The sequence below is a fragment of the Perognathus longimembris genome, chromosome 1 (genome assembly GCF_023159225.1).
Source record: "Perognathus longimembris pacificus isolate PPM17 chromosome 1, ASM2315922v1, whole genome shotgun sequence".
In the NCBI taxonomy this organism is placed as follows: domain Eukaryota; kingdom Metazoa; phylum Chordata; class Mammalia; order Rodentia; family Heteromyidae; genus Perognathus; species Perognathus longimembris.
In genome coordinates this window covers 127,710,052-127,725,180 of record NC_063161.1, presented here as the reverse complement: position 1 = coordinate 127,725,180, position 15,129 = coordinate 127,710,052, and positions in this window count along the sequence as shown.

Genomic DNA, 15,129 nt, shown 5'->3' with positions numbered 1-15,129 from the left:
AGCCAACCCAAGGAAGCCACCTACAGATCTCCAGATGCGCAAATCACAAAGAAATATTACAAATTACATGAAAGGGCAAGCCAACTCGCTAGCTCCAAAAAGCAGTACAACTGAAGAGGAGATGGAGAATATAAAAGTAACTGAGGCTATGATAGCAGAAATGATGGAAAGCCTCAGGAACGAAATCAGAAAACAATTCCAGGAGTATAGAATGGAAGTTTCGAAGGACCTTCAGGAAGCCAAGAAAGAAATGGAAGCAAAAATGGATACAGTGCAAATCTCCGTTAAAGAAGACCTTAACATCCAGAGAAGCAAAATGCACGAAAAAGTAGATTTAAAATACAATTCTTTAAAGGAAGAAATTTCCATGATCAGAGCTGATCTGGCAACCATAAATAGCTCCCTGACATCCATAAACTCCAAAATTGAATCCATAGCACAAAGAATTGATCATATTTAATCCAGAATCTCTCTCTTGGATGATGATGCAGCCGACAAGGACCAGAAAATTACCACACTCAAACAAACAGTAAAGCTCCAGGGCAGACTAATCCAGGAGCTAGTAGACAAAGACAAGAGATATAATCTGGCTGGGGATATGGCCTAGAGGCAAGAGTGCCTGCCTCGGATACACGAGGCCCTAGGTTCGATTCCCCAGCACCACATATACAGAAAATGGCCAGAAGTGGCGCTGTGGCTCAAGTGGCAGAGTGCTAGCCTTGAGCGGGAAGAAGCCAGGGACAGTGCTCAGGCCCTGAGTCCAAGGCCCAGGACTGGCAAAAAAAAAAAAAAAAAAAAAAAAAAAAAAAGAGATATAATCTGAGCATAACTGGAATAGAAGAAGGAGCTGAATACCAGAGCAGAGAGCTTCGACATATTTTCAATAAAGTGATGACAGAAAACTTCCCCAATCTCACAAGGGACCTCACCCAGGTAATCGAAGCCTATAGGATGCCTGGCAGATGAGACCCTAGAAAATCCTCGCCCAGGCACATAATAATCAAGACTTCAGATCTCAAGAATAAAGAGCAAATTTTGAATTCAGCCAAATTCTTTCAGCGAAGAAAGAAATTTATTACAATGGGAAAGGGATCCGAATAACAGCAGACCTCTCCACACAAACCTACCACACGCGAAGAGAATGGAAGAACACCATCCATGTCCTACAGGCCAACAATTGCTAACCAAGAATAAGATATCCAGCGAAGCTAGAATTCAAATTCGAGGGAAAAACTAGATATTTCCATAGCAAAGAAGATCTAAAGGAGTATATGAATAAAAAACCAGCCCTACAGCGAATTCTAAGAGGGGAACCCCACCCAACAGAAATCGTACAGGACACACAGACAGAAACAGAAAGAAACTACAATAGCCAGAGCCCAACAGAAAGAGCAGCTCACTAAAGACAAGAAAAAAAAGAAAGGACAAACAGCCTAACAGGAAAATGGAAGGGGAAAAATACTCTTATCTTTGATCTCTTTGAATATAAACGGTATAAACTCTCCGATAAAGAAGATCAGACTGGCAGAGTGGATCCACAAACAAAAAGTTGCCATCTGTTGTCTACAAGAGACCTATCTTACAGCAAGGGATAAAAACAGGCTCCGAATGAAAGGATGGAACAAGATCTTCCAAGCAATTGCACCAAACAAAATGGCAGGAGTAGCCATCCTGATCTCAGATAAGCTGGACTTCTCATTAAAATCAACTCAAAAAGACAAAGAAGGTCACTACATTTTAATACAAGGAAAAATCCAGAATCAAGTCATCATGGTGATAAATATATATTCACCGAACCAAAGAGGCCTACATATGTCAAGCAAATTCTCACAGAACTACAGAACAAGATAGACCCAAACACAATCATAGTGGGTGACTTTAATACCCCATTCTCTCCAAGAGACAGATCCAACACCCAGAGGATTAGTAAGGGAGCTGAGGACCTAAGTAACACCATATCCCAAATGGATCTGACAGATCTATACAGAATCTCCCACCCTACAGAGACCCAATACACCTTCTTCTCTACTGGATGGATCATACTACAAAATAGACCAAGTCATAGCCCACACAAAGAACCTCAGTAAATACAAAAGTATTGACGTCATCCATGTATTGTACCTGACCACAGTGGAATAAAGGTAACCCTCAACAACAATGGTTACCACAGAGGCTATACACATTGTTGGAGGCTAAACCCCACACTGTTACCTAACACTTGGGCCACAGACCAAATTAAAGATGAAATTAACGAATTCATGAGCCAAACTGACAATGAAAATACATCACAAAGAAACCTATGGGATACAGCTAAAGCAGTACTGAGGGGCCAGATCATTGCCCTCAGCACTCACATTAAAAGAAAGGAAGCAGAGCAGGTGAATAACCTCACATTGAAACTAAAACAACTGTAGGAACAAGAAAAGATCGAATGTAAAATGACTAGGAGGAGAGAGATCACAAAGATTAAAGAAGAGAAAAATCTGATTGAAAATAGAAAGACCATTAAACAAATAAATAAGACTAAAAGCTGGCTCTTTGAGAAAATAAATAAAATTGACAGACCCCTCGCAAGACTTACAAAAAAAAAAAAAAAACACAAAACAACAGAAGGGACTCATATACATAAAATCAGGGACTCCACCGGAAATTTAACAAGTACACACGATATTCAAACAATCATAAGGGACTATTTCCAGAACCTCTACTCACTAAAAAACAATAATTTTACAGAAATGGATCAATTCTTAGAGAAGTATAAACTGCCCAAACTGAACCAAGAAGAAATAAATCAACTAAATAAACCAATAACTTACAGCGAGATACAGGGGGTAATCAAGAACCTCCCAACAAAGAAAAGCCCAGGCCCAGATGGATTCACCAATGAATTCTATAAAACCTTTAGTGAGGGGCTAATGCCAATACTCCTCAAAATCTTCCGCAAAATAGAAACAGAGGGAGAAATCCCAAACTTATTCTATGAAGCTAATGTTATACTCATCCCCAAACCAGGCAAAGACCCAACAAAAAAAGAGAAGTACGGACCAATATCACTAATGAACACAGATGCAAAGCTCCTCAATAAAATATTAGCTAACAGGATCCAGAAACTGATCAAGAAAGTTATACATCATGACCAAGTAGGCTTCATCCCACAGTCACAAGGATGGTTTCAATATCCGTAAATCCATCAATGTAATCTACCCCATCAACAGAACTAAAATCAAGAATCACATTGTTATCTCAGTCGATGCCCAAAAAGCCTTTGACAAAATACAACATACATACTTATTAAAGGCTCTGGAGAGAACAGGAATAGATAGAACATTCCTCAAAACAATAAAAGCCATACACAACAGACCAACTGCTAACATTGTATTAAATGGGGAGCAATTAAATTCATTCCCTCTAAACTCAGGAACAAGACAAGGATGCCCACTCTCCCCACTTCTTTTCAATATAGTTCTGGAATCCATAGCTATAGCAATAAGACAAGAGGAGGACATCAAAGAGATCCACATAGGCAAGGAAGAAATCAAGCTATCCCTATTCGCAGATGACATGATCTTATATCTGAAGGACCCAAAAAACTCAGTACCCAAACTCCTACACCTAATAAACCATTTTGGCAAAGTAGCAGGATACAAAATCAATCCACAAAAGTCAGCAGCTTTTCTGTACACCAGCAATATACATGCAGAAAAGGAAATTATGAAAATAATTTCTTTTATAGTAGCCAAAAAATGAGTAAAGTACCTAGGGATCAACCTAACCAAAGATGTGACAGACCTATTTAATGAGAACTATAAAAATCTAATAAAAGAAATCAAAGAAGACACAAGGAGATGGAAAGACCTCCCATGCTCATGGGTAGGCAGAGTCAATATAGTGAAAATGGCCATATTGCCCAAATTGTTATACAAATTCAATGCAATCCCCATCAAAATCCCAGCTACACTCTTCACTGAAATAGAGAAAGCAACCCATAAATTCGTATGGAACAGCAAAAGACCTAGAACAGCCAAAGCAATTCTAGGCAAAAAAAGCAGTGCAGGAGGTATCACAATACCAGATTTCAAGCTCTACTATAGAGCCATCATAACAAAAACAACCTGGTATTGGTATAAAAACAAATCTGAAGACCAATGGATTAGAATTGAAGATCCAGAAATAAAACCACACTCTTACAGTCAGCTGATATTTGACAAAGGAGCTAAAGACATACAATGGAATAAACAGAGCCTCTTCAACTATTGGTGCTGGGAGAACTGGGCAGCCATATGCAGAAAACTCACAGTGAACCCTAGCCTATCACCATGCACCAAGATCAACTCAAAATAGATGAAGGACCTCAGGATTCAGACCTGAATCCTTGAAACTACTGAAGGACAGAGTAGGAAAGACGGTAGAACTTATAGGCACAGGCAGGAACTTCCTGAATAGAGTCCCAGGGGAACAACAGTTAGGGGAGAGACAACAAATGGGACTACTACAAATTAAAAAGTTTCTGCACAGCTAAGGACATAGCCACCAAACCAGAAAGACATCCAATCATATGGGAAAGGATCTTTACTAGCACAGCAACAGACAAAGGCCTAATATCTGTCATCTACAGAGAACTAAAAAAACTAAGCCCTTCCGAGCCCAGTAAACCAATTAGGAAATGGGCAAAGGAGCTAAAGAGAGACTTCACAAGAGAAGAGATAAAAATGGCAAAGAAACATATGAGGAAATGTTCAACATCCCTGGTAGTAAAGGAAATGCAAATAAAAACAACCCTGAGATACCACCTCACTCCAGTGAGAATGGCCTATACTCTGAACTCAAGCAACAGCAAATGCTGGAGGGGGTGCGGGGAAAGAGGAACCCTTCTCCATTGTTGGTGGGAGTGCAAATTCGTACAACCACTTTGGAGAACAGTATGGAGGTTTCTCAAAAAGCTCAAAATAGACCTACCCTATGACTCAGCCATTCCACTCCTAGGCATCTATCCTGAACAACAGGTCCCAAGATATCAAAAAGACATTTGCACTTCCATGTTTATTGCTGCACAATTCACAATAGCCAAAATATGGAAACAACCCAGATGCCCCTCTACAGATAAATGGATCCAAAAAGTACGGTACCTATACACAATGGAATACTACATAGCGATTAGAAATGTTGAAATATTGGTATTGGCAGGGAAATGGTCAGAACTTGAACAAATAATGTTGAGCGAGACAAGCCTAGAACATAGAAAACAAAGGGGAATGATCTCCTTGATATATGACTGTTAAGGAGGGGGTAGGGGGAGACAGTAGAGACCAGGTCTATGAAACCAAAAACTTCTTGTCAAATGGTATATCCTACAGGTTTGGGTCAGTGACCCTACATTATGTAACTAAAACCAAACAACTACTCAACATATAAAGGTCAAAAATAGAGCTCCCAGTGGATCAAAATAGCTCAAAAGTTATGTATGTATGTTCATATAAGACTATTGTTGACATATTGTCTACTGTTGACATTACATTTAAAGCCCTAGGTGAATTTTCATTGGGGTAGGCCATGTGGCTACTGTATATCTTCTTGGTACACTGTGTATTGTATATATGTCTACCTGACCTAGGGAAGGGAAAGAAAAACAGGGTGTAAGATATCACAAGAAATGTACACACTGCCCTACTATGTAACTGTACCCTTTTTGCACAACACCTTGTCAAAATTTTTTGTTTAATTATTAAATAAAAAATAATAAAATAGTTTGTAAGTGACATTTAGATTCAACCAGAATTATATGGTAGAATTGATATTGAATAGGGAGTCAAAAAGTAAACTTTGGATCTTTGAAATGCCAAATTTAACACATATAAAAAGGTGAAGTTCTAAGGTGTTCTTTGACATTCTGGGAATTAATAAAGCACTGATAGAGTAGAATGAATAATTTTGAGGAGCAAGGAATGCAATACCACTAGAATGTAGGAGACTGAGGATGAACTCTGACTAGAAATGGACAACTTATTGGAACACTCTTGGCTTCTAATCAATTTATTGTCAGATATATGTTATACCTCTGCTTCTTTTAAATTTCAGATCAGTTTAAAGTGTCAACATGGCATATGTCCAGAAAAATGCTGAATATACAGAAAAAAGGCTCTCAGAACAATAAAAATTAATATTAGGTGAACACAGATGCATTTGCAAGAGAACCTATTTAAATATTGTATGAGATGTCTGTATAACTTGTAGGAACATGGATATTCTACAACAATGGAGCAATGAAGTTTGTCTGAGAGCACAGGAGAAGAGCTGGTATTTGTATAGTCCTTCACATACATAAAAATTACGTACTACTTTTGACAAAACTATTTAGTAGTGCAATTAACAGCTCTCATGAGAAAATAAAATGTTGTTTTCATAAATTAGTTATACAAACTGCTCATATTTCCTTTCTTAGCTGTGGAGAGTGTCCTTGACAATACAGATTACAAAAAAATAACGGTGAAGCCAAGCAACTGTTGCTCACACCTGTAATCCTAGCTACTCAAGAAACTGAGATCTGATGGTTGCAGTTTGAAGTGAATGGGGTCAGGAAAGTACAGGAGACAATTGCCTCTAATTTACAACCTAAACTATCAAAACTGGGGCTGTGGCTCAAGTAGTAAAGTGCCAATCTTGATTGAAAGTGTTCTGAGATAGTTCTACTCCTCGAGTTCAAGCCCGAGGGCCAGCACAAATACACATACACACACACACACATACACACACACACACACACACACACAGAAAGAAAGCTGAAATTAGAGACAAACATTGAGTAGTTTGAACTTAAGCAGAATCTATTGATTACAGATATCATTTGGAAATCTACTTCCACTTGTGAAACATTTGGTTATAACTATGAAATAAAACTCATTGACTAAAAAAATTGTTATGAACATGTTTCATCATGCAGGATTACACTTTAGTTTACTGAAATGTGATTTTAAAATTCAGTACTCTATTTTTTAGTCTTGTGATTTTTATAAATTTACAATTAGATGGGGCTGGGAATATGGCTTAGTGGTAAGAGTGCTTGCCTCGTATACATGAAGCCCTTGGTTTGATTCCCCAGCACCACATATATAGAAAATGACCAGAAGTGGTGCTATGGCTCAGTGGTAGAGTACTAGCCTTGAGCAAAAAGAAGCCATGGACAATGCTCAGACCCTGAGTTCAAGCTCCAGGACTTGCCAAAAAAAAATTAGAAAATTGTAAAAACTATAATAGACAACAAAGCATTTCTATTTGAGTTTTTGACCCACTTCTTCTCTGATATGTGACAATTATAAAGAGATCATGATTCTAATACATGCTTCAAAGGGATATACTGAACCCATTTATTTTTGTTTTGTCTTATGTGTTCATGTAAATCAGGATCTAAAGCTCTATAAACTCTTTGGAATCTTCAGTACTCAGAAATATCCAGTAAAGTCCAGTTGTTTATCTCATAGCCAACACACCAATCAACTCAAATGAATTAGGAGAGTAATGAACATGCTGCTACTGAGCCAGCCTGCTCCACAGGCCTGCTCAGAGTCTAAGATGAAAAACCGCAATGTTTGAGTCTGAAGAATGATAGATGTCTCTGGGTTTCTATATCAGTTGCTTCCTTCTTGTATATGTAATTTTCATCTCATGAATATCTGTGTGCACTTATTGGAAAGACAAAAATGTAAATATATTAAGCATTCATCAAATTTTAAACGTAAGTTATATATCTTTAATCAAAACCATGAATACAATAAAAACAACTGTTTGGTTAAAATTAAATCTGTGTCGTGTCTAGCCTTTTCTTATTGTTTCACACTGAGGCTTTAAATTAGCAAAAAGGCAGTGGGGAGTAGAGATTGAAGAAAATGTTAATTTATTACTATTTAATTTTTTAAAATCAGAAGCCTAAGGATCTTGGATATGTAAGGCATGCTAAGTCCATATGTAAAAATGGAGTGAAGTGAGTTGTGGGTATGGGGATGTTTGGGATCAATAGGTGTACATTATTAAGGGATGACATAGATTAAGACAAATTGTACTTATAATTTGGCATATTGAATTGAAACCCATCTGTACTATTTAAAGATTGAAAAATTATGTCCAGATCTTCTGTACTTATTTGCATGGGATAGCAATGGATTAGCAACACTGAGGTTAGAGTTGGAGGAATATGAACATTATAGGAAAACACATCAATTGTTGAACTTGCGGAAAAGAAAACCAAGAAGCAGAAAACAACTGAAAAGTCAAAGTAATCTCTCTGAGAGGTGCAAAGTTAGCAAAATACAGAACTGATCAGTTATTATGAATTGCAGATCCATATATACTTTCTGAAGATATAGATACTTGATTACAATAGAGTACAGCAGAGACAATGCATGGAAAACTTTATATGTCATAGGCTATTCTATGCTGAGCCATCAGGAAAGGTAATTTTAACTTTTTGTTTATATTGAGATATTATGATAGCTATGTTACTTTCCAACAATTATATTTCTAACAATTTCAGTGACAGTGATGTGTGCCCAATATTGACAATCAATGTGAATAATCACACATGAAATTTATGATTTAAATTAATATATTGAACATATTTATCATATTTTAAGTGTTAGTTCTGTATATTTTGTCAACATCAGTTTTATATTGGCTTAGGTTTTAATTTTTACACTTACATTGGGAGATAATTGGGATTTACTTGGATTTGTCTAAAATCACAAAGATATCTCCATGTACTATTCCCCTATCCACTCCAAAGGGAAAGTATTTGAAAACTATCTCAGAGTTTCACAATCAGCATATTTACAGGGAAAGAGGACAAAGAATGCCCTTTGAGCACTATATAATTATCACAGAGAGATAGAGAATGGTTTTGACAATAAGGTGAAAAAATAAAATGGAAAAACTAGGGAGTAAAGGAAATTAAAAGAAAACTAAACAAAAAAATAAGAAAAGAAAAAAAAGAATGCCTCTGCTGCTTCCTTATGAGAACTTCATACATTGTCTTCCTGACTCACCAATGCCAAACTCTTACATTCTTCCAACTGCTAATCTCTTACAATAACACTCTCATTTCAAAAATGTCATATGAATGAAATATATAATCTACATTCCTTTGAGACTGATCTTATCCATTTATCATAATTGTCTAGGTATGTAGCCAAGCTGTTTACTGCATTAAATAATTCACTTATTTATTTTGGACTAGTAGCCATTATCCAATGTATGCATGTGTACTTTGCTAACTAGTCTCCTATTGATATATACAGTGTGTTTACAGTTTTTAGCTATTACAAAGAAAGTTGGTAGACATCATCAGGTTCATGAATTTTTATGACCAAGTGATATTTTTTTTTATGTCTGGAATATGTTCACAAGTACAATGGAACAATGGATGAGTCCAATTTGCCTGGCTTCCTTCCCTTCCTTCCTTCCTGCCTTCCTTCCTTCCTTCCTTCCTTCCTTCCTTCCTTCCTTCCTTCCTTCCTCCTTTCCTCCCTCCTTCCCTCCCTCCCTTTCCTCCCTTTTTACTTCCTTCTGCCTTTATTTGGTAGTACTGTGCTTTGAACTCAGGGTATTATTGTTTCAGGTCCAAGCACTCAACACCTTGAGTCACACTCCCAGCCATTTTTGCTTTAAATGGTCTTATACTAAGCATATATTCAGCCTATTCCTTGTTTAAGTTTTTGGAACGATTAATGTTATTGGTCAAGAATGTTTATAATTTTATATAACCAGTAGAAATGTATGAATGACTTACTTTCCTTATGTTAGTGATGGCCTTTGGTCTTGTCAGTGTTAATTTCAGCCATTGTGATAGTTATTTGGTGATATTTTATACACTAAGTCTAGTAAATACAATGACTGATATGTTAGAATATGCCATTTAATTGAGATTTTGTATTTTTCTACTTTTTCCTCATGTCTAGTGGTTATTTTTTAATTTCCATTTCCATTTAGATAAAGTGCTTTATATGCATTTTATTAGCTTTCTTAGTATTAGTTACAGGTAGTACAGGCCTATATCACATTGCCTGGCATGGATATTTGATGGGGTTCATTGAAATATAGCCACATTAAGCCATTTACAGTCTTTAATGTTTTTTGGCCCTCATGTCGTTTCTCCTATTTTGCAAGACTGAATTGAAAGATTTGGCTTTTTATTGTTGCACAAGTCTCAGATTCTGAGTTTTCAGTTCTTATTTTTTTTTCCTTTTAATTGTTTCAACCTATACTGTGCTCCAATTTCGAGTTCATTGAATGAGTGTGGTATTGAATCACTTGAATGGCGTTAAATCATGACGACCAGATTATTCCACCATATCTATCACATCAATTTGCTTGTCTTTTCTTCATTCCTATTGAGATACTTGTCTTATTTGTGGGTTTTGTTGTGTAATTTGGGTGTTTTTTTTTTTAAACCTTTCTTGTTTATTGTCTTCCTCTAATACTTTTTTGGGAAGATCACTAGTTCACTGTTTTGCTACTGCATGAGATGTAGAAGTTTCTTTGCTACACTGTTTTCTTTTGATTGCACTTGTCCTCATAAAAACATTAACCTATGTGAAAATACAGAGTGATTAATGTCAGCATTTCACATGGCAAATTTTGAGATTTATCTTAGTCATAATTTAATTTTCACTTATGTCATAATAATGACATTTACATTATGATGATTTATCTCACTATCTTCATAAACCCATTGATTTGATACTAGTTGTTTTTCTCTTATATTTAGAACTAGCTACTTAGGAAGCTAAGGTCTGAGGATTGAGGTTCAAAGACAGACTGGTAGGAAAGTCCTTGAGGCTCTTATCTCCAATTAGCCAATAAAATGTCTGAAATAGAGCTTTGGCTCAAGTTGTAAAGCAATTGTCTTGAGCCAAAAAATTCAAGGACAGCACCCAGGCCCTGAATTCAAGCCACCAGATCAGCATCACACACACACACACACACACACACACACACACACACACACACAAAGTGAACACAAAAAATAATTATTGCATTACTGGTTTGTCTGCAATGCCTCATGTTAAAGAAAATCTGCAGTATCCATTTACTCTGAAGGTCTTCAATTTACTAAATGAATTTACTAAGAAAATTCTATTTTAGTTTTAGGTTAGTTTCTATTATCTATTTTTCTTCATTTCTGATTCTATCATGGAGGTCTCAAAGTACAACATATTTGGTAGAAATAACAACTAGTCTTGAAATCCAATTACATAAGGCATACAGTTTCTTTACACATGTCTTAAAGCAACATTTAACCCATAACAAATATTTCACACATATATAATTTTTGGTGGCTTACTAAGCCCTCTATTCTGACCTCTCTCTAAAACTTTAGGTAAGCAATATTTTTAATTCCAAACTGATGTTTAATCACAACATCAAACAAGAAGCTTCTGGAGATTTATGATATACAGAATTTTTTAATACTTGAAACTCTAATACTTTGATTGCTATTAGTGCAGAAAATAATATTGAAGCAGAGAATAAGAGTTTAGAAAGAAACATTCCCAGAATGAATAAAGAAGGATTTACAACTAATTTATAGCCATTCTGTAGCACTTCTATTAATTTTATGCAAAAAGAAAGACTATTTAGGGAAAATATATGAATTCAAAGGAACAAATGATGATGTGAATTGAATATTTAATACCTTTATTGTTCCTAATGTTTTTCCACATTTTCTCATTAGATTAATATCTACTTTTGGGCTCACTAATTTCTGTAGCATTCATATGACCATTGCTCTTTGGAAAAAATCTGAATTTGTGGATTTATTTTCTTATTTATACTTGGGATGTTTTGTTATGTTTTGTTATGGTATTTTACGTAGAGGTAATTCTCTATAAGTTAATATGGTTGGTCACTAACATTTTTAGGAAAATCTTTTCCAGTGGGATTGAAGAAATCAAAACTATAAATGTACAAATAGTATAGCAAAACCAAATTGGAGCAAAATTATTTTAAAACTAAGCAATAGCAAAACCACAGACCTATTTAATAAATATACTCATCAACAAATGTATTCATTACCTGACATGAAATGATAACCCCTCTGTAAAACACCTTAATAATAACAATAAAATTACATTAAAAAAGTAGTAAAAGACCTGCAGACATTTCACCAAAGGCTATGTACAGATGAAAAACATTAAAGCATGCTTAGCATCATGAGTCACTATTGAATAGAACATTCAAACAACATGATATCATTACACATGTTAGCTTGGAAACTTTTTAAAAAAGAGAACCCACCATGACAATAAAAGTTTTAAAAAGTTCATTCACATGTGCATGTTCATAGCAGCTTTATTCATAATCATGAAAATCTGGAAAGAATAAAGTATTTTGGGAAGGCAAATTAGTAATACAACTTATAAATCAGTACAATTGAGTATTATTCTACAATGAAATGAGTTATTCAATAATGGAAAGATATAAATGAATTTTATAGAGATAGTCCTTGGAGAAATTACCCAGTGTATAAAGGATAGATTAAAAAATAAAATGGTGGATTCATGACACTATTCATGTTAACTTATTGAGTGTACAACACAATGACTAAATTTTACCATGTACAATTTTGTAGAAACCAGTCAAGGACTGACAGAAAATGGAATGGAACACAAAATCTGACAGTCATCCAAGTGCACTGCATATTTATGAAAAAAATTGGGAATGGTGGTGATTTATTAACTTTGAAAAAGTTTCTAAAAAGAAAGACAGTTGCTGCTAATCAACAAGAAGGAGCTTCTTCTAGGTTTGATGTCGTTCAGAGCCCAGTCAGGTCTTTAATGGCTTGATATGGAAGGGTAAGCATGATTGTTCCCATTCCACAGATGAGCACACTGAGAAAGTTAAGGCCATTGAAGATCATCCTCTGGTAGGTTAAGCAGAACTGGAATGCAGGCCAGGCCCTGCTGACTCTCAACCCTGTGACCTCGGTACTTTGTGTTTCTTTATTTTTTTTTAAAAGAAGAGTTATATATATATATTTTGTATTTATTATCAAACTGAATTACAGGGAGATTACAGTATCATACATTAGGCATTGGATACATTTCTTGTACTGTTTGTTACCTCGTCCCTCATTCCCCCTCCCCCTTTCCCTTCCCCCCCCCCCCATGAGTTGCTCAGTTCATTTACACCAAACAGTTTGGCAAGTATTGCTTTTGTAGTTGTCTTTTTTTATCCTGTGTCTCTCGATTTTGGTATTTCCTTTCAATTTCCTAGTTCTAATACCAGTATACACTGTTTCCAATATACTTAGAAAAGATACAGAGATAGTGTAGGTACAACCACAGGAGAGTGATACAAGAAGATCATCAATAATAGAAACTACAGTTACACATGGCACGTTGAAAGTAGTTACAACTGTGATATAACAATCGTTTCCATAACATGGAGTTCATTTCACTCAGCATCATCTTATGTGATCATAAGGGTATAGCTATTGGGCTCTTGTGATCCTTTGCTGTGACTTGCCTAAACCTGTGCTAATTATTCCCTATAAGGGAGACCATAGAGTCCATGTTTCTTTGGGTCTGGCTCACTTCACACAAGTGGTTGTACATACGTGTATTCTTTCGCTTTGTAAACTTAAAAAGCATGAAGGAAAGGACATCCCATTAAAAATGAATAACACTTGCACACAGATTGTAGTTTCTAATACTATTCTCCAATAACAAGAAATTATTCTAATCTTGGGATATGCAGTATTCAAGAAAATCCCAAATTATTGGGCTGGGAATATGGCCTAGTGGCAAGAGTGCTTGCCTTGTATACATGAGGCCCTGGGCTCGATTCCTCAGCACCACATATATAGAAAATGGCCAGAAGTGGCGCTGTGGCTCAAGTGGCAGATTGCTAGCCTTGAGCGAAAAAGAAGCCAGGGACAGTGCTCAGGCCCTGAGTTCACCGCCTTAGGACTGGCCAAAAAAAAAAAAAAAAAAAAAAAAAAAAAAAAAAAAAAAAAATCCCAAATTATTGTATAATACAGAAAATAAAGATAGGGCCCAAGTAAAACAAGAAAGAAATAAGGACCAGAGTACACAGGAATACAGTGGCCAATTGAAAGACTCCCTGTGGCCACCTCTGCAACAATTTGAGCCATAACATAAATAAGACAGATTTAAGTATAAAAATTATAAAACACATTTTTGCTTTTTGGTTGGTTTTTTAAAACTTCATTTTTATTTTTAGTTTTTGGAACCAGGGATCAAACTTGCTAGGTAAGTGCTTTGCTAGTGAACTGCATCCCAGCCCTCTTTTTCTTTTTGTAGGTTGTGGGCTTGAATTCTAGGTCTGGGTGCTGTCCCTGAACATTTTTTGTTCAAGTCTAGCTCTCTACCACTTTTAGCCACAGTGATATTTCCAGTTTCCTGCTGGTTAATTGGAGATAAAAGTCTCACAGATTTCCTAACAGTGTCTAACATAAAACACATTTCTAAGAACCCATACTGATACCAAGAAATTATTAACTAAATATATAATGGGCAAAAAAAGGACCACTTTCCTCACATGCAGAAATATGATTAAAAAACAAATGTATGTAGACACCTTTCCATTAATGATGTAGAGAGTGATTTCCTGACTCTTTTAAGGTGGGATTAGTTTAGTGACTTCCAAAATGAGAACAGATTATGGTAAATGGGAGGAAATTGAGTTATTTTGGGGGGAGATTTCTCACCAACATTATCTCATCTAGGTGACAAAATTTAATATCCATAGCAATAAGTTGCATTCACTTGGATGTTGGGGGTGGGGGGAGACATTCCTGTATTTTGAACTCAAGGTCCATTTTTTTTTTTCTAAATAGGTATTGTACTAGTAGAATCACATCCCCAGGACTTTACTGTTGGTTACTTTTCAGATTAAGTTCACAGTTTTGTTTTTTCAAACTGAAGTTACCTTTCACTGATCTATTTGAAACATGTGCGTAAATTGGATTATATAAGTGATTGCATGTGGAAAGTGTTGTTCCGCTATGATGTGATAAGAATGTCACTTTATTTCTATGATCTCCCTCCTCAAGTTCCACAGACCATTTCAAATAATGAGAAAAATATTCAGTTGAAGGGATATTATTCAAAATATATTACC